This window comes from Lepus europaeus, chromosome 2, assembly GCF_033115175.1.
Source record: "Lepus europaeus isolate LE1 chromosome 2, mLepTim1.pri, whole genome shotgun sequence".
NCBI lineage: Eukaryota > Metazoa > Chordata > Mammalia > Lagomorpha > Leporidae > Lepus > Lepus europaeus.
This window is the reverse complement of record NC_084828.1, coordinates 2500291-2522240: the sequence shown is the minus strand read 5'-3', so window position 1 is coordinate 2522240 and position 21950 is coordinate 2500291. Positions and strand designations below refer to the sequence as shown.

Genomic DNA, 21950 nt, shown 5'->3' with positions numbered 1-21950 from the left:
CCTCCGTAGCGTCTGACCACACGGAGGCTCTGACCCGAGCTGTCCACAGTGCCCCCCAGGGCCATCTGGAGCTGAGGGCGGGGGAACGGTGACCTGGGCAGGAAGGGGCAGGTGCTGCACAGCTGCTGAGTGGTGTTTTTTGTTTTGTAAGATTTATTTATTTGGAGCTGGCGCTGTGGCGCAGCGGATTAACGCCCTGGCCTGCAGAGCCGGCATCCCATATGAACACCAGTTCAAGACCCCGCTGCTCCACTTCCGATCCAGCTCTCTGCTGTGGCCTGGGAAAGCAGTGGAAGATGCCCAAGTGCTTGGGCCCCTGCACCCACGTGGGAGACCTGGAAGAAGTTCCTGGCTCCTGGCTTCAGATCGGCGCAGCTCCGGCCATTGTGGCCATCTGGGGAGTGAACCAGCGGATGGAAGACCTCTCTCTCTCTCTCTCTCTCTCCCTCTCCCTCTCCCTCTCCCTCTCCCTCTCTCTCCTCTCTCTGTGCAACTCTGGCAGAGCTTTTGAGAGGCAGCGGCAGAGAGAGAGGTCCTCCATCCGCTGGTTCACTTCCCAGATGGCCACAATGGCCGGAGCTGCGCCGATCTGAAGCCAGGAGCCAGGGGCTTCTTCTGGGTCTCCCACATGGGTGGGACTTGGGCCATCTTTTACGGTTTTCCCAGGAGCATTAGCAGGGAGCTGGATCGGAAGTAGAGCAGCCAGGGCTGGAACCGGTGTCCATATGGGAGGCCGGCGCGGCAGGTGGCAGCTCTGTCTGCTTTGCCACAGTTCCAGTCCCTCCCCCTTGGCCATGTCATTCATGCCATTAGTCTGCAGTGTGTGTAAGGGACAGGGGACCTGGGCCAGTGCCTGGGCGAGTGGTGGCTGAATCCAGACCGCGGCAGCTCAGTGGTTGGCGTCTGGCCGCTACCGTGACTCGTGGAAAGGTGGGATTTTGGGAGGGGAGGGCATTTTACCGGTGTCTTCCTAAGGATTCCGCCCTAGGGCCAGCATGACAAGGACCACGAGGTAAGGTCTGGCCCAGCCCCTGCCCACCCCGACGGCCTAGGGAGCTGCAAGGGACAGCAGCTTGCTTGGGGGAAACCATGCGGGCCACAGGCAGAGCCACTGCTGTGCCCACCCACAGGGCAGGAACGGCAGGTTTGTGGAGGCTGGGAGGACAGGGTTGGACGTGGGCAGGGCTGGCTGGGGCCTCTGTCCTCTGCTTGTCCCTGGGTGTGGTCCCCTGCGTCTGTGTCTCCGGCCCCCAGAGCAGCCGGTGGGGCCCCAGCCTCAGACAGAAGGAGCCGGCACACAGGGCTGGGGGTGGGGGCAGGTGCCCCTGGCCACACCCTTATCTGTCCTCAGCTTCAGGGGCCGGCCTGCACTCCCCACCTGGGGCAGTGGCCAGGAACTTCTCTCTGAGAAACCACCATCCCCAGTGAGAGGTGGACCGGCTGTGGAGGCAGGGCTGGGCCATCAGCTGTCCCCTGTCCTAGGTGACAGCAGGGTGGGGTGGCCTGAGGTTGTGGCCCTCCCCCCAGGCCAAAGGCAGAGACAGAGCGAGAGAGAGGTCTTCCATCTGCTGGTTCACTCCCCCGATGGACACAACAGCCAGTGCTGAGCCGATCCTAAACCAGGAGCCAGAAGCTTCTTCCAAGTCTCCCACATGGGTGCAGGGGCCCAAGGACTTGGGCCATCCTCCACTGCTTTCCCAGGCCACAGCAGAGAGCTGGATCGGAAGTGGAGCAGCCAGGACTCGAACCAGTGCCCATAGGGGATGCCGGCAGTGCAGGCGGCAGCTTTCCCTGTGATGCCACAACTTTCCCACACTTTATAAAGTGCCCGCCTTTATCCCAGGGCAAACCGTGCAGGGGTCTGGGTGATTTAGTTTATGAGTTCTGAAAGTCTGCCCTGCCGGCCACGCCCCACAGGATGCTGTGCAGTGTCAGCTCTGGGGCTGTGTGTGTGACTGACAGTGTCAGTGTCTGTGTGTGAGTGAGTGTGTCAGGCTCTGCTCCCCTTCCATCAACACCAGGGAGCCGTGCGGGGAATGCACCAGCTCCGTTCCCTGTGACGCAGGGAGGTCGCCCTCCTGACTGTGGAAAGCTGAGGAGCCGCTGCACCTGCCCTCGTGGGAGCGGGCAGAGAGGCACCTGCTGGTGCTGCAGCCGGGAGTGGCCGGGAGCGGCCGGGAGCGGCCCGGAGCGGCCGGGAGCGGCCCGGAGCAGCCCAAGCACACTCTGGGTGGTTTTTTTTTTTTTTTTTTTTTTTTTTTTTTTTTTTTTTTTTGACAGGCAGAGTGGACAGTGAGAGAGAGAGACAGAGAGAAAGGTCTTCCTTTTTGCCGTTGGTTCACCCTCCAATGGCCGCTGCGGCCGGCTCATTGCACTGATCCGAAGCCGGGAGCCAGGTGCTTCTCCTGGTCTCCCATGGGGTGCAGGGCCATCCTCCACTGCACTCCCGGGCCACAGCAGAGAGCTGGCCTGGAAGAGGGGCAACTGGGATAGAATCCAGCGTCCCGACCAGGACTAGAACCCGGTGTGCCGGTGCCGCAAGGCAGAGGATTAGCCTGTTAAGCCACGGCGCCGGCCCCAAGCACACTCTGCTTGAGTGGCCGTGCCCCCCGCTGTCCACTGTCAGTGTGGCCATGCAGGTCTGGGCTCGTTCACTCAGGGTTGGCGCTCACCTGGGGTGACAAGGGGTTTCCAGCAGGTGGCCTGGGCTTCCTTGCATTGGGGGTCCCAGGGCCCCCTGAGAGCGGTAGGAGAGCCTGCAGAGACCGTGTGGGTCCCCCACAAAGCAAGTGTTGGAAACTCGGTCCCCACGCAGCAGTGTGGCCAGGCTGGGAGGGCTGCTGGGGCCACTGGGGCTGCACCCAGCTCCTGCTCCCAGCCCTCTTGCTCCTTGGCGCCCGAGAGCGTCCCAGGCAGTCGCCGCCCCTCGGCCCCGGCCTTCAAGCTCCGGAGCCATGGGCCATCACCTCGGTTCTCTACAGGTCACCCAGTCTCTGTCACCACCGGGCTGCACTCTGCCTGGAAAGCCTGGCTCAGCCTGGCCGGCGTCTCCCCACGGCAGCTTCCTGTGCTGCGTGTGTGACCCTGCGGCCTTAAATCTCACCTCCAGGGGCTGCGATCTTCCACCCAGAGCTGGCGGAGGGGGCTGAGCCCTGGGGAGACTGGCCGTCTCCAGGAGACCCCCCCCCCGCCTCGTCTCCATGAGTCCCGAGCCAATCAGCACACAGATGTGAGACCCCGCCCAATGGGCGCCCCCACAGAATGACCCAGTGGACGGACAGTGACGCCTTAGAGCCGGACACTGCCTTGGAGCCAGCGTCCCACTCTCTTCTCCACCAGACGCCTTCTCTGTCACCTGCCAATCAATCAAAAGTTTTTTTGTGTGGCCGGCGCCGTGGCTCACTTGGCTAATCCTCCGCCTGCGGCGCCAGCACCCTGGGTTCTGGTCCCAATTGGGGCACCGGATTCTGTCCAGGTTGCCCCTCTTCCTGTCCAGCTCTCTGCTATGGCCCGGGAAGGCAGTGGAGGATGGCCCAAGTGCTTGGGCCCTGCACCCGCATGGGAGACCAGGAGAAGCACCTGGCTCCTGGCTTCGGATTGGCGCAGCGGCCATTTGGGGGGTGAGCCAACGGAAGGAAGCCCTTTCTCTCTGTCTCTCTCTCTCTCTCACTGTCTAACTCTGCCTGTCAAAAAAAAAAAAAGTTTCTTGGTGAAATCAAAGTTTCTGCCTCTTTGCTAATTGTTTCCCGGCTTTTCATTTCTGTACTGAGCCGAGGGAAAGATCCCACCAGCCTCGCTCCTGCCACCGCCCTCCCCTCCATGACCAGTGACGTACACAGCACGAGGTCTACAATTTTCACCTAATTATTTTTAAAAAAAATTATTTACTTATTTGAAAGGCAGTGACAGAGAGCAAGCGAGCGAGCGAGCGAGTGAGATCATCTTCCATCTGCTGGCATGCCCCAGTGCCTCCAACAGCCGGGGCTGGGCCGGGCATAGGCCAGGGGCCGGGCACTCCACCCGGTGCCCCACACGGGTGCAGGGCCATCATCTTCCATCTGCTGGCATGCCCCAGTGCCTCCAACAGCCGGGGCTGGGCCAGGCATAGGCCAGGGGCCGGGCACTCCACCTGGGGCCCACAGGGGTGCACCTTCCTGCAGGAAGCGTGGGACTCCCAGGCCTCTGATAAGGGACGCGGGCACCCAGAGCTCACCACTGCGCCCCAGTGCCACCCCGGAGGGAATTCCAGGGCCCAGGGCCGAGGAAGCAGAGGCAGGTTCCAGCTCCCTGGGGAGGCGCTGCCGGCGACCGGGCTGTGGGTGGGCGTGGCCGGGCCCGGTGTGGCCACTCTGCAGAACATGGCCCCGAGTGCCCGCCCCTGCCAACATGGCCAATCAGGACAGGGCTACCTGGACGCCGGAGTGGCTCGCACGTGGAAGGCACGCGGTTGTGGGGACTTCAGCCCGGCACACCCTGCTGCTGAGCAGGCGCAGCACACAGCGGGGAGGTGGGGCCAGGCGGCAGCCCGCGGCACGGGCACTCAACCAGCTCCAGCCCTGGTTTCACCAGCGAGAGCCAGGCGCCAGCGCCGTGGGAGCAGCTGAGGGAGCAGGCAGCCGCGCTGGCGTGGCCGGGGTGGCGAGCCTTCCCGGGCTGCGCTCGGCAAGCTGAGGGAGGGGCTCCTCCTGAGGCCAGGGCAGGGCCAGAGCCAGCCCTGCCCCCGTCGTCGTCTCTCCTGTCTCTGCACTGCCAGACCCTGAGCCCCCTCTGTGCTCCCTCCCCAGACGAGGGGAGCAGCTGCAGGGGCGGAGCCCTCGTGGCCCTCGGCATCCTGGGCGGCTCGGTCACAGCGCCTCTCCCCGGCACCTTGGCACCTGCCGGGCCTGCGTCCTGGTCTTACACAACAGTGCACATGCCCAGGGCTTGGTGGGCGGCAACGCCAGGCTCAGGTGCCGGAGCCCCTGGGACCTCAGAACGTGGTCCTCCGTGGGGACGGGGTCTCCACTGGAGTAATCAAGTGAAGGTGAGCACAGGACACACAGGAGGGACGGCCACGCGGGGACGCAGCGGGGGACATGTCCACCAGCCTGGGAGGGGCTGGCCCTGGCCCTGCAGCCCCAGAACTGAGCAGAGGGACGCCCACCGAGGGCCGGGAAGGCCTGTCCCCGCCTGTTCCCCTGACCCCACCTGTCCCCCTGTCCCCGCCTGGCCCCACCCATCCAGCCGGCTGGCAGGAGCACCTGCCGGCAGGGCCCTCAGTTGCCACAGGAAGCAGCTGCTGGGAGCTTTCTTGGAGCCAGGGGGCCAGGGGAGGGGCATGGGAGGGGCGGGGCCTGGGAGGTGCAGTTCTAGTGGGTGTGGCTTCGGGCAGGCAGGACCTGCACAGACAGGCTGGGGCACGTTGAGGGGGATGTTGTGGGTGGGAGGGACTGGGTGGTGGGCGGGGAAGGGCCCCCCAGGAGGAGCCTTGTGGGTGACGTGGGACAGGACTTTGGAGACAGCTCTGACGTGGTCCTGCCGTGTGGCCTACTTGATCTCCCAGAGCCTTGGTGGGACGTGGCAGCACCCAGGGTCCCCGCAGTGTCCATGTTTTAAAGAAATCCTTGGGGCCAGCACTGTGGTGTAGTGGGCTAAGCCTCTGCCTGCGGCACCAGCATCCCATACGGGCGCCGGTCCTGGCTGTTTCTCTTCGTGTCCAGCTCCCTGCTATGGCCTGGGGGAGCAGTGGAGGATGGCCCAAGTGCTTGGGCCCCTGCACCCGTGTGGGAGACCCAGAAGAAGCTCCTGGCTCCTGGCCTCAGATCAGCGCAGCTCCGGCCATTGCGGCCATCTGGGGAGTGAACCAGCGGATGGAGGGCCTCTCTCTCTCTTTCTCTGCCTCTCCCTCTCTCTCTGTGTACTCTGACTTTCAAATAAATAAATAAATACTTTATTTGGAAGGCAGAGACAGACAGACATACCCTCCCTCTGCTGGTTCACCCCCTAGATGCCGGCAGCCAGTGGGCCTGGGCCAGGTCAGTCAGGAGCGGGGGCCTCCCTCCAGGTCCCCTGTGGGTGGCAGGGACCCAACCACTGGAGCCGTCGCTGCCGCCTGTGCCGGTGTCGGGAGCCGAGCTGGGACTCGAACCCGGGCCCTCCGTATGGGGGGGGGTTGTCCCAGTGGCATCTTGGCCACTGCTCCAAACGCAAGCCTGCCCATTGCCTCCTGTTGACCACAGGAAACGGGCTCAGGATGATGTCTGTGTGTGGGTGTGAACATCTGCCTGGGAATACCCCCACAGGGAGGCCCACTGCCAGCACCCCGCCCCACCCCCTCCGTCCACTGCCAGGGCCCTCACCCCGCCCCCTGCCCCACCCCCACAGGGAGGCCCACTGCCAGTGCTGTCACCCGCCCTACCCCCTCCGTCCACTGCCAGGGCCCTCACCCTGCCCCACCCCCACAGGGAGGCCCACAGCCAGTGCTGTCACCCGCCCTACCCCCTCCATCCACTGCCAGGGCCCTCACCCTGCCCCACCCCCACAGGGAGGCCCACTGCCAGCACGTCACCCCGCCCCACCCCCTCCATCCACTGCCAGGGCCCTCACCCCGCCCCCTGCCCCACCCCCACAGGGAGGCCCACTGCCAATGCTGTCACCCGCCCTACCCCCTCCATCCACTGCCAGGGCCCTCACCCTGACCCACCCCCACAGGGAGGCCCACAGCCAGTGCTGTCACCCGCCCTACCCCCTCCATCCACTGCCAGGGCCCTCACCCTGCCCCACCCCCACAGGGAGGCCCACTGCCAGTGCTGTCACCCGCCCTACCCCCTCCGTCCACTGCCAGGGCCCTCACCCCACCCCACCCCCACAGGGACGCCCATTGCCAGCGCCCTCACCCCGCCCCAACCCCACAGGGAGGCCCACAGCCAGCACTGTCACCCCGCCCCACCCCCACAGGGAGGCCCACTGCCAGGGCCACCCCCTCCTGACCAGAGGCAGAGGGGCTCTGATGCCCTGGCTCTCCATGTGGGGAGCAGCCCTTCACCCCGACATGCCCTGGGGAAAAGAGCAGGAGGGAGGGGAATTTGGGGGCTCGAGAGGAGAGCAGAGACGGAGGAGCAGGGCCCGCGCCCCCCAGGGCCCCCGGGACGTGGCGGGCAGCCGGTGCCCCGTGGCCTGGCCGGGCGAGAGGGCCCGCGGCCCCCAGGGCCCCCGGGACGTGGCGGGGAGCCGGTGCCCCGTGGCCTGGCCGGGCGAGAGGGCCCGCGCCCCCCAGGGCCCCCGGGACGTGGCGGGGAGCCGGTGCTCCGTGGCCTGGCCGGGCGAGAGGGCCCGCGCCCCCCAGTGCCCCTGGGACGTGGCGGGGAGCCGGTGCCCCGTGGCCTGGCCGGGCGAGAGGGCCAGGTGGGCTCTGACTGGCTTTTGCTGCCCCAGAAGGAACTCTTCCCTGGGGCAGAGCGCCTGGGGCTGGAGGTCACTCCCCGAGAAACCCCGTCAGGGTCTCCGGGCTGTGTCCAAGGCATCCAGGACGGGAAAGCTCATTTGCAAGGGCACAGGGGGCAGAGCTGGGCCGCCGTCACCCCTACACCGCGCTGACCCCCAGGTCTGCCCCGGCTCCTCCAGTGACCTTGACGTTGACCTCCAGGCTGCCAGCCCCTCCTGTGTTCTCAAGGGACCACGTGGGCTGTGCGGCTGACCCAGCACCTGCCCCAGGACTCCGCCCCTCTGGAGTCCTTCCCATGGGCGGGGTCTTGGTGCAGCCGGGGTTGCCCAGGTGTTCAGGAGTCTGTTTAAAACGGCCTGGTCACCATCACCTTCCTCTTATGCCTTCCTCAAGCCGTGTCCATGTGCCCGCTCGGCTCCTACGTTTCCAGCAAAGCCTTCTTCAGTTTCAGCGAGCTCTTTGTAGACTTTGCTTTTTAAAACACTCCTGGCGGGCTGGCAAATCTGCTGCCCGCGGCCTGCGCCCCTGTGGGAGGGGGTCCGCGTCCCGGCTGCTCCCCTGTCAATCCAGCTCCTTGGGAGTGTTACCGGAGAAATTGCAGGGTTCTTGTCTTCGCGCAAGAAAGAATTCAGGCGTGAGACAGAGAGTAGTGGGAGGTAAAATAGCAAGGTTTATTAAGAAGGAACATCTGTAAGGACGGATGGGCACCTCTCCAGACAGGGCCTGAGAGAGAGTGCCCAGTCCCTCAGACTGGGGGAGAGCGGGGCTGCATGGGTGAGTGGAGAGTACACCCGGCCAGGCCAGGCGGGCGGCTCAGCAAAGGTGCAGAGAGCTGAGCGCGCCCAGTCCAGTTGAGGCTGGGGGTTTTAAGGAGATGGGTCTTGCTTCCCCACCTCTGCTCCTCTTGGAACAAAGGGCTTTTTGGATGTAAATAGAAAAACTTCTCTTGAAGGTCTGAAACAAAGGACTTTCTGGATGCAAATGTTATCAGACCTGAGGAAGGGAGCAGGGTGTTTGACATGCAGATACTGGGCTGCACCTGGGAGATTGTGGAAGATTTATCAGGCAGGAAGTAGGAGGGGTGAGGGTCTCCACCTGGCAGGTTATCAGGTAGAAGGGGGCAGGGCAGGCAGGATGCGAAATCTGGGCTTCCCCTGAAACCTTGTTAGGATGACTTTGAGATGCAGATGCATATAGATGTCTTCTCTTTAGGCCTGTCACACACACATAAGCTCATAACTGACTTCCTACCTAACAGGAGGATGGTCCAAGTGCCTGGGCCCCTGCACCCACGTGGCTTCCGCGTGGCCCAGCTCCAGCCGTTGCCCAGTTGGGGGAGTGAAGCCAAGGATGGAAGTCCTCTGTCTCTCCTCTCTGTAACGCTGCCTCTCACACAGACAAACACATCCTCTAAGCAAAGGCGGCTGACTTACCCTGGGCCCAGGGCTGTGCTGGCCGCTCGGAGGCGGTGCTCCTCCACGGTAACCAAGGGGACTCCAGATGCCACGGGTGAAGCTTCCGGCACTGAGACAGCCGCACAGTTCTGTGCCGACCGGGATGCTCAGAGCAGTGATCAAAGGGCCAGCAAGTGTCTACATAAGGAGGTGCATTTTAGCTCGTTTTTAACCTCACAATGTGCGCTCACAGGAACTAAGACCCACTGGGCAGTGACCTTGCCCAAGGTCACGGCTGGGCCTTGGCGCTCAGTCCACCTGGTGTCTGTGTCCCTGAGGCTGGTCTCTGCCCAGCGGCTCCTGGAACCTGGGGCCTGATGGGAAAGTTCCCCAGTGAGGCCATCTCAGAAATGAGGGGGAGGGGCAGCAGTCCCCTGTTTGACCTTGGGCCAGTTCTCCGGGTTGCTTTACTCCACTGTCTTGTGGGACCCCGGCGGGTTCATGGAGAGTTCAACCAGCAGGTGAGGGACCGGGGAGCCCCTCTTCGGGCCTGGCCCGTGCACACAGCAGGCTGTCAAATGCTACTCTCCATTGCCACACCCTCTCTGGCACGAGCAGCGCCCCTTGGCTCAGGAGGGCAACACTGCTCCCGGTCAGAGGGACGCCCGAGTCGCCCAGCTCTGTGCCTGCCGCGTCCCGAGTGACCCGTGCCTCAGTTTCCTTAGGTGCACAACCTTGTGTTGCTAAGAGAAACGCTCAGTAGAGAGTCCACCAGTCCGAGCACGGCACGAGGTACAGCACAGCAGAGGGGGCTGGCGGTTCCAGGCTTCCGGAAGGGTCTGCTCCACCTCCACCCTCAGCTGCTGTCTTCCGGGGGGCGAGTCCCGCCCAGCTCAGGGCTCAGCGCCGCGCTGACACAGGTGCACTGCTCCATGCTGATCTAGATGCTCACGGCAATGGCTGGGCCCATCCCATGTCTACACTGCGAGGTGCATTTTAATAAGTAGTCACAAAGCCGTGCTTATGAGAAACCTAAACGCTCCCCTGGCATATGACAGCAGCATGCTTCCTTCTAGAACGTTCTGGACATGTTCATGTGTCGATTTTTTTTTTTTTTTAAACAGTGGATGACTGTCTGCCCACAGCTTTTTAATTAGGGGTCACAAGTGTGTACACAGAACGGCCAATATTACGCTTTTGAAAAACGTTACTAGGCCGGCGCCATAGCTTAACAGGCTAATCCTCCGCCTTGCGGCGCCGGCACACCGGGTTCTAGTCCCGGTTGGGGCACCGGATTCTGTCCCGGTTGCCCCTCTTCCAGGCCAGCTCTCTGCTGTGGCCCGGGAAGGCAGTGGAGGATGGCCCAAGTCCTTGGGCCCTGCACCCCATGGGAGACCAGGAGAAGCACCTGGCTCCTGGCTCCGGATCAGCGAGATGCGCCGGCCGCAGCGGCCATTGGAGGGTGAACCAGCGGCAAAAAGGACGACCTTTCTCTCTGTCTCTCTCTCTCACTATCCACTCTGCCTGTCAAAAAAAAAAAAAAAAAAAAAAAAGAAAAACGTTACTAAATGAGTGTCCTGGAGCTGGTCTGAGCAGGCGTCTCCTGGACTTCTGGCCCCCAGGCACAGCTCCCTGCTGTGCACAGCAGGTGCAGCGGTGCGGGGTTAGGGTTCCACAAACATCACCACACTGCAAATCATCTTTTTCAAGGACAGGGCACTTCTGTTTTATCTGAAGTAACTGGGAGACCTGGGAGGCACTGCAGACACACCAGCCCGGATTTCGGCGACATCTGCCCACGCCCAGGATGGCCACTGTGCCCGGAGTACCCCAGGCCGGAGTCACAGAGGTCATGGCCCGGCGCGGGGGGCGGGGGGGGGGGGCAGCTCCCCTCCTGGCGCTGCACCTGCTCCCTGGCAGGGTCAGGTGTGTGGGGTGTGGCCTGGGAAGCCACAGTGGTCACTTCCCGCAGGTGTGGGCGGGGCCTCAGGGGGCAGCTCTGGGGTGAGGCCCCTCTCTGCCCTCCTCAGGACGCTTCGTCCACGATCAAATATCCATACAATGCTGCCAGCCGGGCTAACCATAAATAAGTCACAGGGCCCAGCACGGGCCTGAAACCCGATCCTGCGCGCCCGGGACTGTCCCCACTGCGGGAGCCCGGCCCAGCTGACCCCAGGCTGGGGACAGCTCCGAAAGCCCCCGGGGAGGTGGGCGTCTAGGCAGCGCCCCGCCGCGCTGGCCCCTCCCCCGTCGAGTCCCCTCCGCGCCCGGTCCCACCCGCCGGCCGCCCCCGCTGGTCGGTCCCGCCTACTGCCCCGCGGGCGGCCACTCCCGGCGGCCCGGCTCCGGAGGGCGCGTCTCCTGCCCGTGTGTCCCCGCGTGTCCCCCGCCCCGCGCGCCTCCTCGCCCCCGCCCCGCGCGCCGGCGGAACTGTGGGATCGCCGCGCACAGGAAGTGGCGGCGGCGCGGCCGAGGGCGGCGGGCGGGCGGCGGGATGGGGGCCGGGGGCGGCGGGCGCCGCACTCGCTGAGCCCGACGCGGGGCCGCCGGCCCAGGCCGAGCAGCGCAGCGGCGGCGGAGGCGACGCCGGGACGCTCGCGACGAGCAGGTGGCGGCGGCGGCGGCTGCAGGTGAGTGGCGAGGCCCCCGCCGGAGGCCTCCCCCGGTGCCGGCCGCCGGAGGGCTCCCCCAAGCCCCGGCCGCCCGCGGCCCCGCCGCCCGCGTCTGGGCGCCCCGGGCCCGCGCCGCAGTGGCTGGCTGCGCTCCGCGGGCGCGGGCCCGGGGCGCGGGGCGGGGAGGGGTCCGCAGCCGGGGCCTCCCGGCGGCCTGCTCCGGCCCGAGGCCTGGCCGCCTCCCGGCCTGCAGCCCGGGCCGCGCTGGGCCCGCGGGGGGCGGCGGGACCTCGGGCGGGGCGGGCCTGGCTCCGCCGCGCCGGGGTCCCGGGGATGTGACGCCGCCGCCCGGCTGGGGGCGCCGGGTCGCCCCCGGCCGGGGTCCCGGGGCCGCTCTCGCTTGTGGCGGTCGCGCTGAGCAGGGCCGCAGGTGGGCCTGCGCCGGCCGACGCGCGGGGACCCGGGAGTGCGCCCCGCCGGGGCCGCGATGCGGTCAGAGGAGGACGGGGGACCCCGGGCCGCTCCGCAAGGCAGTGTTGTGAGCTTGGAGCCACCCCGGCAAGCGGTGCTGCTTTCCTAACTTTCAGAGAAGTTCAGTAGGATAAAGGGCTTCTCCAGACTTTCTTTTTTTAAATACAAATGGAAGCCGGCATTAAAAGTCCTGTCTGAAAATACTTGAGCAGTTGGCGTTTTTCCTGGGAAATATTCCGAGTTTAGGAGCGGGGACGCCCGTGCTGTGGCCTTGAGACGCTGGTGGGACTCGTCGGTCCCCTCGTTGCTGGACCCGAACTCTGGGTTTCCAGTGTTCAAAAGCCTGGCCTGGCAGGCCGCTGAGGGGCGCTGTCAGCTTCAGAGCCTCAGAGGGGCCCAGCGGGTGCTGGGCATCCTGGTTGGATCACCTGTTTCCCTCCCCTTCTTCTGCTGGGTTTGGGCCCCAGCCCCAGCCTCATGGCTCTCCTGGCCCAGAGGTCCTAGCCGTTAACCTGTTACCACTCCTGTATCCATTTCTCTGCTCCCCAGCGATGCGCTCCGTTACATTGTTACACAGAGCGGCTGTGCCTGATTGGCAGTCTCTGGGCAGGTAACGTGGGTTCTGAGGCGGACTTGACCGAGTGGCTGTGTGGCCGTGTCTGCCGAGGAGGGGGTCGACCAGGCCCTGTTGCCGGATGGCGAGGGAGGCGGCAAGGCGACGCTGGGTGCATCCAGACCCAGCCTGGGCCCTGCCCCGCTGGCCCACACCGCAGGCTCCGCTCTGGCCCGGGTATGCCGTGGGCCTGTGCGCCAGGGCTGTTTTATTTGGGGAGTTGGAGGAGGAGATCCAGCGAGGGCACCGTTGGGCCCACGGCTTCTGCCCTGTGTGGGCATCGGCAGTTAGCGGCTTCGGCACCGTCTGTGTGCGTCCGTGTGCGTCTGGCACAGAGGCTGTCTGAGGAAGCACAGGGCTTGCCCAGGGCTGCGTCCCAGATCGGCACGGCCCGAGGGCACATGCTTGCTCCAGGGACTCTGGCTCCCAGACCCAGCCGGGCCGGCGCTGAAAGGCCTCGGTTTATGTTCCGGTCAGAGGTCGAAATGTTGAATTCCTCGATGCAGGGAAAGGAGCAAACAGCGGTGTTTAGGAGCTTCGTCTGCCGTCTTTTGGGAGTGGAGGGGGGCCTGTCAGCTCTGGTTGACCGGCCCTGTCCACTGCGCGCATTCAGGCCGGGGTGACGGCCCCGGTCGGCCTCTGAGCCCCCCGCTGGCAGAAGCTGGTCCTGGGCGCCGGGCTGTTCCCTGTTTGGTCTGCCCAGAACCTCTGTGACTTTGGTGCGGGGCGTTTATCTGACCGATTATCTCTGAGCAGAGCGCCGGCTGGCCGGGCCAGGCCGGGCCGGGCTGGGCTGGCCAATTCCTTTCCGGTGACTCGAGCGAGAGCCCCAGGTGCTCAGTGTTGACATCACATTGCCGCAGCCTTGGGCTGCACCGTGTAGAACAGCTCGGAATTCCAGGCGGCTTGTTGTTGGTTGGCCAGGGCATCTGGGGTCTCAGGTCAGTGAAGTGACTGAGTTAGTGTGTCGTCCCCAGAACAGCTTTGTGGTAACTTCGCGGAGCAGCCCAGTTAGATTTCAGAGTGCACTTGCAGGTCAGCTCCCGCCATGTTCTGGTGATCTTTGCCCGGTGGTGTTTGGAGGTGGGCCTCGGCCTTCCTGCCCGCTCAGGTCGCCTGCTGGCCGTGGTTTCGGCGGCCCAGCCCAGACAGGGCCTGTCTTGGGGACAGGTCTCCCCCAGTCCTGGCCGCCGGAGGTCTCCCCCAACACAGGTGTGCGGGCGGCAAGTCTTCCTCCTGGCCGGGGCATTCGGGGTCACTTAGGACTAAGAGCCGGAGCGGAGCGGCTGCTGGCAGAGGGAGCCGGGCGCCTGCAGCCTGCATCCGGGTGACTGGGGCGGGCCATGCAGCACTGATGGACGGCGGCTCCATCCCTTTCTGAGAGGGGAGGGGTGGGAATGGGGAATGACGGACAGTGGCGGTCAGGAGCCGGAAGCCGCAGAGGGTCCAGGGTTTCCTCCGGACTCAGGTGCATTGCTCAGCCCCTCCTCCCCCCTGCTCTGAGCAGGTGGCGGAGCGGCAGGCTGGGGCTCTTGCCCGGCCTGTCTGTGGCCGGTCTGTGCCCTGGGCTGTGCGACCTGCCCTGGTGGCGCCTCTGTTTCCTCTGCTTTCTGCTGCTTGGTTCTGAAAGTTGTGCCGCCCCATTTCCTGGGCGGAGACACTGAGGCCGGCTCAGCCTTGATGACAACATTAAAGAGAAGTTCACTCGGAGCCACCGCGTTTCTCTTTCTCTTTCTGCCAGACCCCACCGGGGAGCCTGCGTTCCTGAAACAGAAACTAAGTGACTGGCGGCCGCGCCGTCCGTTCAGAGACGTCACTCGCAGCAGGTGCCGCCGACGGGCGGGCTCGGAAGTCCCCGTGGACTCAGCCCTGCTGGTGCCCGGCCCTTTCTGATTCAGGCCCTGGCCTGTGCCGCCAGTGAGTGATCGAGCACACGCAGGGATCCAGTTGTCCCACAGTGGATTTCTCCTCTGCTCGCTTGTGATGCCGGCACCCCACCTCCGGCACCGGCTGCTCTGCTTCTGATCCAGCTCCCTGCTGTGGCCTGGGAAAGCAGCAAAGATGGCCCAAGAGCTTGGGCCCCTCACCCATGTGCGAGACCCGGAAGGAGCTCCTGGCTCCTGGCTTCAACCCGGCCCGGCCCTGGCTGTTTTGGCCATCTGGGGTGTGAGCCAGCAGATGGAAGCTGTCTCTGCCTCTCTGCCTTTCAAACAGATAAAACAGAGGTGCCCTTTGTTAGGGAGACACTCCCATGTGCAGAGGTGCCACCAGGAGTTGCGCACTGACGCAGGTGCTGCGGCAGCCACTTTAGCCACAGTGCGACAGAAGTTGTCCTGGGAAGCCATGACCGCATCGGGCTGGGTTCTGTGGGAGACAGAGAACTGACTGGGGGTGCTGCTGGGGGGGGCAGGCGCCGGGCAGGTGTGACCCTGTGTGAGGAGAGCCCCCGCCAGGTTCACCCCCAGAGGGGCTCCGTATCCCTCAGGGCAGTCCTGCGCCGCCTCGGAGCTGCCTGGCCCAGGGCACCCTGGCTCAGCCCTGTGCGAGGCCTCAAGGTGCCCAGCTGGGGGCTCCCTGTCACCTCGAAGCCCAGGAGTGACGAAGCGGCCGGCTGCCTGGGGGTGAACGGAGTGACAGTGATTCCCCGAGGCGGGGGGAGGGGCGGCGGCGATCTTCCCACGGTGTGCGGTGCTTTGGTTTTTAGGTTTCGTTTGTTAGAAAGGGAGAGCTACAGAGAGAGAAAGAGAGAGGGAGGGAGGGATGGTGACAGGTGTCCGCCACCTGCCGCCCGCTCCCCCAGCGGCTGTCATGGCTGAGGCTCGGCCAGGCTGAACTCAGGAGCCCAGAATTCTGTCCAGGTCCCCCGTGGGTGACTGGAACCCAGGAACTCGCAGCAGCACCTGGTGCCTCCCAGGCTGTAGCATCGGCAGGAAGCTGGATTGGAAGTGGAGCTGGGCTTCCGGCCCGGGCACCCGTGACGTGGGATGGGGGCGTCCCACGTGGCGGCTTAACTGCTGTCCCACAAAGCCTGCCCTACTTTGGTTTGGTTCTGGAAGGCACCCAGGCCACGGCAGGCTCCCTGGGCTGCTTGGGCGCCTTTGCCATCCCCGGCAGTGAGCGGTGCACAGCACGGCTGGCCGAACCGCAGAACCTGAGGCCCAGTGCCTGCAGCTGGTCCCAGAGCACAGAGGCCCTTCTGGTTTCTAAGCTGGGAGCCGGCTGCTGTACCCTGAGGACTGGATTAGTGGGAGGTGTGCCTGCGGCTGGGGGTCGGTGTACCCCGAGTTCTGGACCGAGTGTGGAGAGGTGTGTCTGTGGCTGGGGGTCGGTGTACCCCGAGTTCTGGACCGAGTGTGGAGAGGTGTGTCTGTGGCTGGGGGTCGGTGTACCCCGAGTTCTGGACCGAGTGTGGAGAGGTGTGTCTGTGGCTGGGGGTTGGTGTACCCTGAGTTCTGGACCAAGTGTGGGGAGGTGTGTCTGTGGCTGGGGGTTGGTGTACCCCAAGTTCTGGACCAAGTGTGGGAAGGTGTGTCTGTGGCTGGGGGTCGGTGTACCCCAAGTTCTGGACCAAGTGTGGGGAGGTGTGTCTGTGGCTGGGGGTCGGTGTACCCTGGGTTCCGGGTCAGCGTGGGATGAGCTCCTGCGGCTGGGGGTCGGTGTACCCCGGGCTGCGGGTCAGTGTGGGGAGGTGTTCCTGTACTGGGGGTTGGTGTACCCCGGGCTCCGGGTCAGTGTGGGGAGGTGTTCCTGTACCGGGGGTCGGTGTACCCTGGGCTCTGGGTCAGTGTGGGAGGTGTTCCTATGGCTGGGGGTCGGTGTACCCCGGGCCCCGGGTCAGTGTGGGAGGTGTTCCTATGGCTGGGGGTCGGTGTACCCCGGGCCCCGGGTCAGTGTGGGGAGGTGTTCCTGTGGCTGGGGGTCGGTGTACCCCGGGCTCCGGGTCAGTGTGGGGAGGTGTTCCTGTACTGGGGGTTGGTGTACCCCGGGCTCCGGGTCAGTGTGGGGAGGTGTTCCTGTACTGGGGGTTGGTGTACCCCGGGCTCTGGGTCAGTGTGGGAGGTGTTCCTGTACCGGGGGTCGGTGTACCCCGGGCTCCGGGTCAGTGTGGGGAGGTGTTCCTGTACTGGGGGTTGGTGTACCCCGGGCTCCGGGTCAGTGTGGGGAGGTGTTCCTGTACCGGGGGTCGGTGTACCCTGGGCTCTGGGTCAGTGTGGGAGGTGTTCCTATGGCTGGGGGTCGGTGTACCCCGGGCCCCGGGTCAGTGTGGGGAGGTGTGCCTGTGGCTGGGGGTCGGTGTACCCCGGGCTGTGGGTCAGTGTGGGAGGTGTTCCTGTACTGGGGGTTGGTGTACCCCGGGCTCCGGGTCAGTGTGGGGAGGTGTTCCTGTACTGGGGGTCGGTGTACCCCGGGCTCCGGGTCAGTGTGGGGAGGTGTTCCTGTACTGGGGGTCGGTGTACCCCGGGATCCGGGTCAGTGTGGGGAGGTGTTCCTGTACCGGGGGTCGGTGTACCCCGGGCTCCGGGTCAGTGTGGGGAGGTGTCCCTGTACTGGGGGTCGGTGTACCCTGGGCTCTGGGTCAGTGTGGGGAGGTGTCCCTGTACTGGGGGTCGGTGTACCCCGGGCTCCGGGTCAGTGTGGGGAGGTGTTCCTGTACTGGGGTTGGTGTACCCCGGGCTCCGGGTCAGTGTGGGAGGTGTGCCTGTGGCTGGGGGTCGGTGTACCCCGGGCTCCGGGTCAGTGTGGGGAGGTGTGCCTGTGGCTGGGGGTCGGTGTACCCCGGGCTCCGGGTCAGTGTGGGGAGGTGTCCCTGTACTGGGGGTCGGTGTACCCCGGGCTCCGGGTCAGTGTGGGGAGGTGTTCCTGTACTGGGGTCGGTGTACCCCGGGCTCCGGGTCAGTGTGGGGAGGTGTTCCTGTACTGGGGGTTGGTGTACCCCGGGCTCCGGGTCAGTGTGGGGAGGTGTGCCTGTACTGGGGTCGGTGTACCCTGGGCTCCGGGTCAGTGTGGGAGGTGTTCCTGTACCGGGGGTTGGTGTACCCCGGGATCCGGGTCAGTGTGGGGAGGTGTTCCTGTGGCTGGGGGTCGGTGTACCCTGGGCTCGGGGTCAGTGTGGGAGGTGTTCCTGTACTGGGGTTGGTGTACCCCGGGCTCCAGGTCAGTGTGGGGAGGTGTTCCTGTACCGGGGGTTGGTGTACCCCAGGCTCCGGGTCAGTGTGGGGAGGTGTTCCTGTACCGGGGGTCGGTGTACCCCGGGCTCCGGGTCAGTGTGGGGAGGTGTTCCTGTACTGGGGTCGGTGTACCCCGGGCTCCGGGTCAGTGTGGGGAGGTGTTCCTGTACTGGGGGTTGGTGTACCCCGGGCTCCGGGTCAGTGTGGGGAGGTGTGCCTGTACTGGGGTCGGTGTACCCTGGGCTCCGGGTCAGTGTGGGAGGTGTTCCTGTACCGGGGGTTGGTGTACCCCGGGATCCGGGTCAGTGTGGGGAGGTGTTCCTGTGGCTGGGGGTCGGTGTACCCTGGGCTCGGGGTCAGTGTGGGAGGTGTTCCTGTACTGGGGTTGGTGTACCCCGGGCTCCAGGTCAGTGTGGGGAGGTGTTCCTGTACCGGGGGTTGGTGTACCCCAGGCTCCGGGTCAGTGTGGGGAGGTGTTCCTGTACCGGGGGTCGGTGTACCCCGGGCTCCGGGTCAGTGTGGGGAGGTGTTCCTGTACTGGGGTCGGTGTACCCCGGGCTCCGGGTCAGTGTGGGGAGGTGTTCCTATGGCTGGGGGTCGGTGTACCCTGGGCTCCGGGTCAGTGTGGGGAGGTGTTCCTGTACCGGGGGTCGGTGTACCCCGGGCTCCGGGTCAGTGTGGGGAGGTGTTCCTGTACCGGGGGTCGGTGTACCCCGGGCTCCGGGTCAGTGTGGGGAGGTGTTCCTGTAATGGGGTCGGTGTACCCCGGGCTCCGGGTCAGTGTGGGGAGGTGTGCCTGTGGCTGGGGGTCGGTGTACCCCGGGCTCCGGGTCAGTGTGGGGAGGTGTTCCTGTACTGGGGGTGGTGTACCCTGGGCTCTGGGTCAGTGTGGGAGGTGTGCCTGTGGCTGGGGGTCAGTGTACCCCGGGCTCCGGGTCAGTGTGGGGAGGTGTGCCTGTGGCTGGGGGTCGGTGTACCCCGGGCTCCGGGTCAGTGTGGGGAGGTGTGCCTGTGGCTGGGGGTTGGTGTACCCCGGGCTCCGGGTCAGTGTGGGGAGGTGTTCCTGTACTGGGGTCGGTGTACCCCGGGCTCTGGGTCAGTGTGGGGAGGTGTTCCTGTACCGGGGGTCGGTGTACCCCGGGCCCCGGGTCAGTGTGGGGAGGTGTTCCTGTACTGGGGGTCGGTGTACCCCGGGCTCCGGGTCAGTGTGGGAGGTGTGCCTGTGGCTGGGGATCGGTGTACCCCGGGCTCCGGGTCAGTGTGGGGAGGTGTGCCTGTGGCTGGGGGTCGGTGTACCCCGGGCTCCGGGTCAGTGTGGGGAGGTGTGCCTGTGGCTGGGGGTTGGTGTACCCCAGGCTCCGGGTCAGTGTGGGGAGGTGTTCCTGTACTGGGGGTCGGTGTACCCCGGGCTCCGGGTCAGTGTGGGGAGGTGTGCCTGTGGCTGGGGGTCGGTGTACCCCGGGCTCCGGGTCAGTGTGGGGAGGTGTGCCTGTGGCTGGGGGTTGGTGTACCCCGGGCTCCGGGTCAGTGTGGGGAGGTGTGCCTGTACTTGGGTCGGTGTACCCCGGGCTCCGGGTCAGTGTGGGGAGGTGTGCCTGTGGCTGGGGGTCGGTGTACCCCGGGCTCCGGGTCAGTGTGGGGAGGTGTTCCTGTACCGGGGGTCGGTGTACTCCGGGCTCCGGGTCAGTGTGGGGAGGTGTGCCTGTGGCTGAGGGTCGGTGTACCCCGGGCTCCGGGTCAGTGTGGGGAGGTGTTCCTGTACCGGGGGTCGGTGTACCCCGGGCTCCGGGTCAGTGTGGGGAGGTGTTCCTGTACCGGGGGTCGGTGTACCCCGGGCTCCGGGTCAGTGTGGGGAGGTGTTCCTGTAATGGGGTCGGTGTACCCCGGGCTCCGGGTCAGTGTGGGGAGGTGTGCCTGTGGCTGGGGGTCGGTGTACCCCGGGCTCCGGGTCAGTGTGGGGAGGTGTTCCTGTACTGGGGGTGGTGTACCCTGGGCTCTGGGTCAGTGTGGGAGGTGTGCCTGTGGCTGGGGGTCAGTGTACCCCGGGCTCCGGGTCAGTGTGGGGAGGTGTGCCTGTGGCTGGGGGTCAGTGTACCCCGGGCTCCGGGTCAGTGTGGGGAGGTGTGCCTGTGGCTGGGGGTTGGTGTACCCCGGGCTCCGGGTCAGTGTGGGGAGGTGTTCCTGTAATGGGGTCGGTGTACCCCGGGCTCCGGGTCAGTGTGGGGAGGTGTGCCTGTGGCTGGGGGTCGGTGTACCCCGGGCTCCGGGTCAGTGTGGGGAGGTGTTCCTGTACTGGGGGTGGTGTACCCTGGGCTCTGGGTCAGTGTGGGAGGTGTGCCTGTGGCTGGGGGTCAGTGTACCCCGGGCTCCGGGTCAGTGTGGGGAGGTGTGCCTGTGGCTGGGGGTCGGTGTACCCCGGGCTCCGGGTCAGTGTGGGGAGGTGTGCCTGTGGCTGGGGGTTGGTGTACCCCGGGCCCCGGGTCAGTGTGGGGAGGTGTTCCTGTACTGGGGTCGGTGTACCCCGGGCTCTGGGTCAGTGTGGGGAGGTGTTCCTGTACCGGGGGTCGGTGTACCCCGGGCCCCGGGTCAGTGTGGGGAGGTGTTCCTGTACTGGGGGTCGGTGTACCCCGTGCCCCGGGTCAGTGTGGGGAGGTGTTCCTATGGCTGGGGGTCGGTGTACCCTGGGCTCTGGGTCAGTGTGGGAGGTGTTCCTGTGGCTGGGGGTCGGTGTACCCTTGGCTCCGGGTCAGTGTGGGGAGGTGTTCCTGTACCGGGGGTCGGTGTACCCTGGGCTCCGGGTCAGTGTGGGAGGTGTTCCTGTACCAGGGGTCGGTGTACCCCGGGCTCCGGGTCAGTGTGGGGAGGTGTTCCTATGGCTGGGGGTCGGTGTACCCTTGGCTCCGGGTCAGTGTGGGGAGGTGTTCCTGTACTGGGGGTTGGTGTACCCCAGGCTCCGGGTCATGTGGGGAGGTGTTCCTGTGCTGGGGGTCGGTGTACCCCGGGTTCCGGGTCAGCGTGGGATGAGCTCCTGCGGCCCGGGCGGCCCGGGCGTCCCGGGCGGCCCGAGCTCAAGGCTGGCGCTGGGTTTTCCTGGAGCCCCAGCTGCACTGCGCCTTTGACGTTGAGTTTGTTGGGTCCCAGCGTTTCCCTCCGCACGCAGAGCTGTGATCCCCACAGGGGGAGGCCGGAGGATGTGAGTGGCGGGAGTGTGGGCTCAGCTGTGGCCAGTGCGGACGGGACCGGAGTTCCTGGACCTTTGGTTTTCCAAGAGGCCAGAACCTGGCTCTTTATATGCACCCTGCCTGGGCCACATTAAAACTGTCGCCACCTGATTCCGCCTCGGGCCACAGTCTGTCTGGTGCAGTGAAGCGGCGCTGGCGATGACGTGAGGCAGGACGAGCCCACCCAGCGCGGTGCGGGGCAGCCTGCACACGGGGACCCCCGGGATCGCCGTCCTGTGTCAGCAGGCGGGCGTGGCCGTGGTCGAGCAGCTGTGGGGACCCGTGAGGTCCGCGTGGGGAGGAAGTCGAACCCTGCCGTGCACTCTCCCCCCACCGCGTTCCCCGTGCATGTGTGTGCCGTGGCCTCGGGGCCAGTGGACTCATGTCCGGGTTTCCCAGATGGTGGCACCGAGTCATGTGGCCTCTGACGTGGAGTGGGCCTGCTGCGTGCTCTGTGCTCGGCCGTCACTGGTGGCTGCGGGCTGAGTCCCGCCGGGGTCCTCGCCCGGCGAGGTCGGTGCCCTGGGCTCCTGGGCGCCTTCGCCCGCTGGGCTGTTCTCCGTTTTCTTAAACAGACGGCGCTCGGCTTTGCAGCAGCTTTCTCCGATGCCTTGGATCTGCGAGGGGCTCCCAGGGCGTGGCCCCACTTCAGGGCGTGGCCCCTCTGCGTGGCGTCTGTGGTGTTCAGGAAGGTAACCCTTTCCTGCCATGGGCGTGTCCGGCCCCTGTGCCAGTCGGGTCTTCCTGTGTATCTGGACACGCTCGCCCGTGGCTCCCACAGCTTCTGGATCGATGGTGGGGGTGCTTGCTGGGCTGGGGGCCTGCTGTGTGCCCTGGGACGCCCTGTACGGCAGCAGAGACAGTTAACCCTGAGAGGGGAGCCACCGGTGAACAGCTGAACAACCATGCCCGGCCAAGGGAGGACGTCCTGGCCCCAGCCCCAGATGGAGAGCACAGCGGCGTCACTCGCACTCGCCCCTCTGGGACGGGGACTAAAGGGTGGGGCCGGGAAACTGTGGCCAGGGCAGGGTCAGCGCCGCGTGGGCTG

The 21950-nt window shown here is 65.7% G+C and overlaps 1 protein-coding gene across 1 annotated transcript in view; it reads left to right on the top strand.

Moving 5' to 3' along the window:
* The first annotated feature begins 11352 nt into the window (after window positions 1-11352).
* AGPAT3 (1-acylglycerol-3-phosphate O-acyltransferase 3) overlaps window positions 11353-21950 on the top strand; it is a 71940-nt gene continuing 61342 nt past the window's right edge. The window contains exon 1 of the mRNA XM_062204577.1: window positions 11353-11447. The gene's annotated coding sequence lies outside the window, so the exon portion shown is untranslated. The remainder of the gene's footprint in view (window positions 11448-21950) is intronic.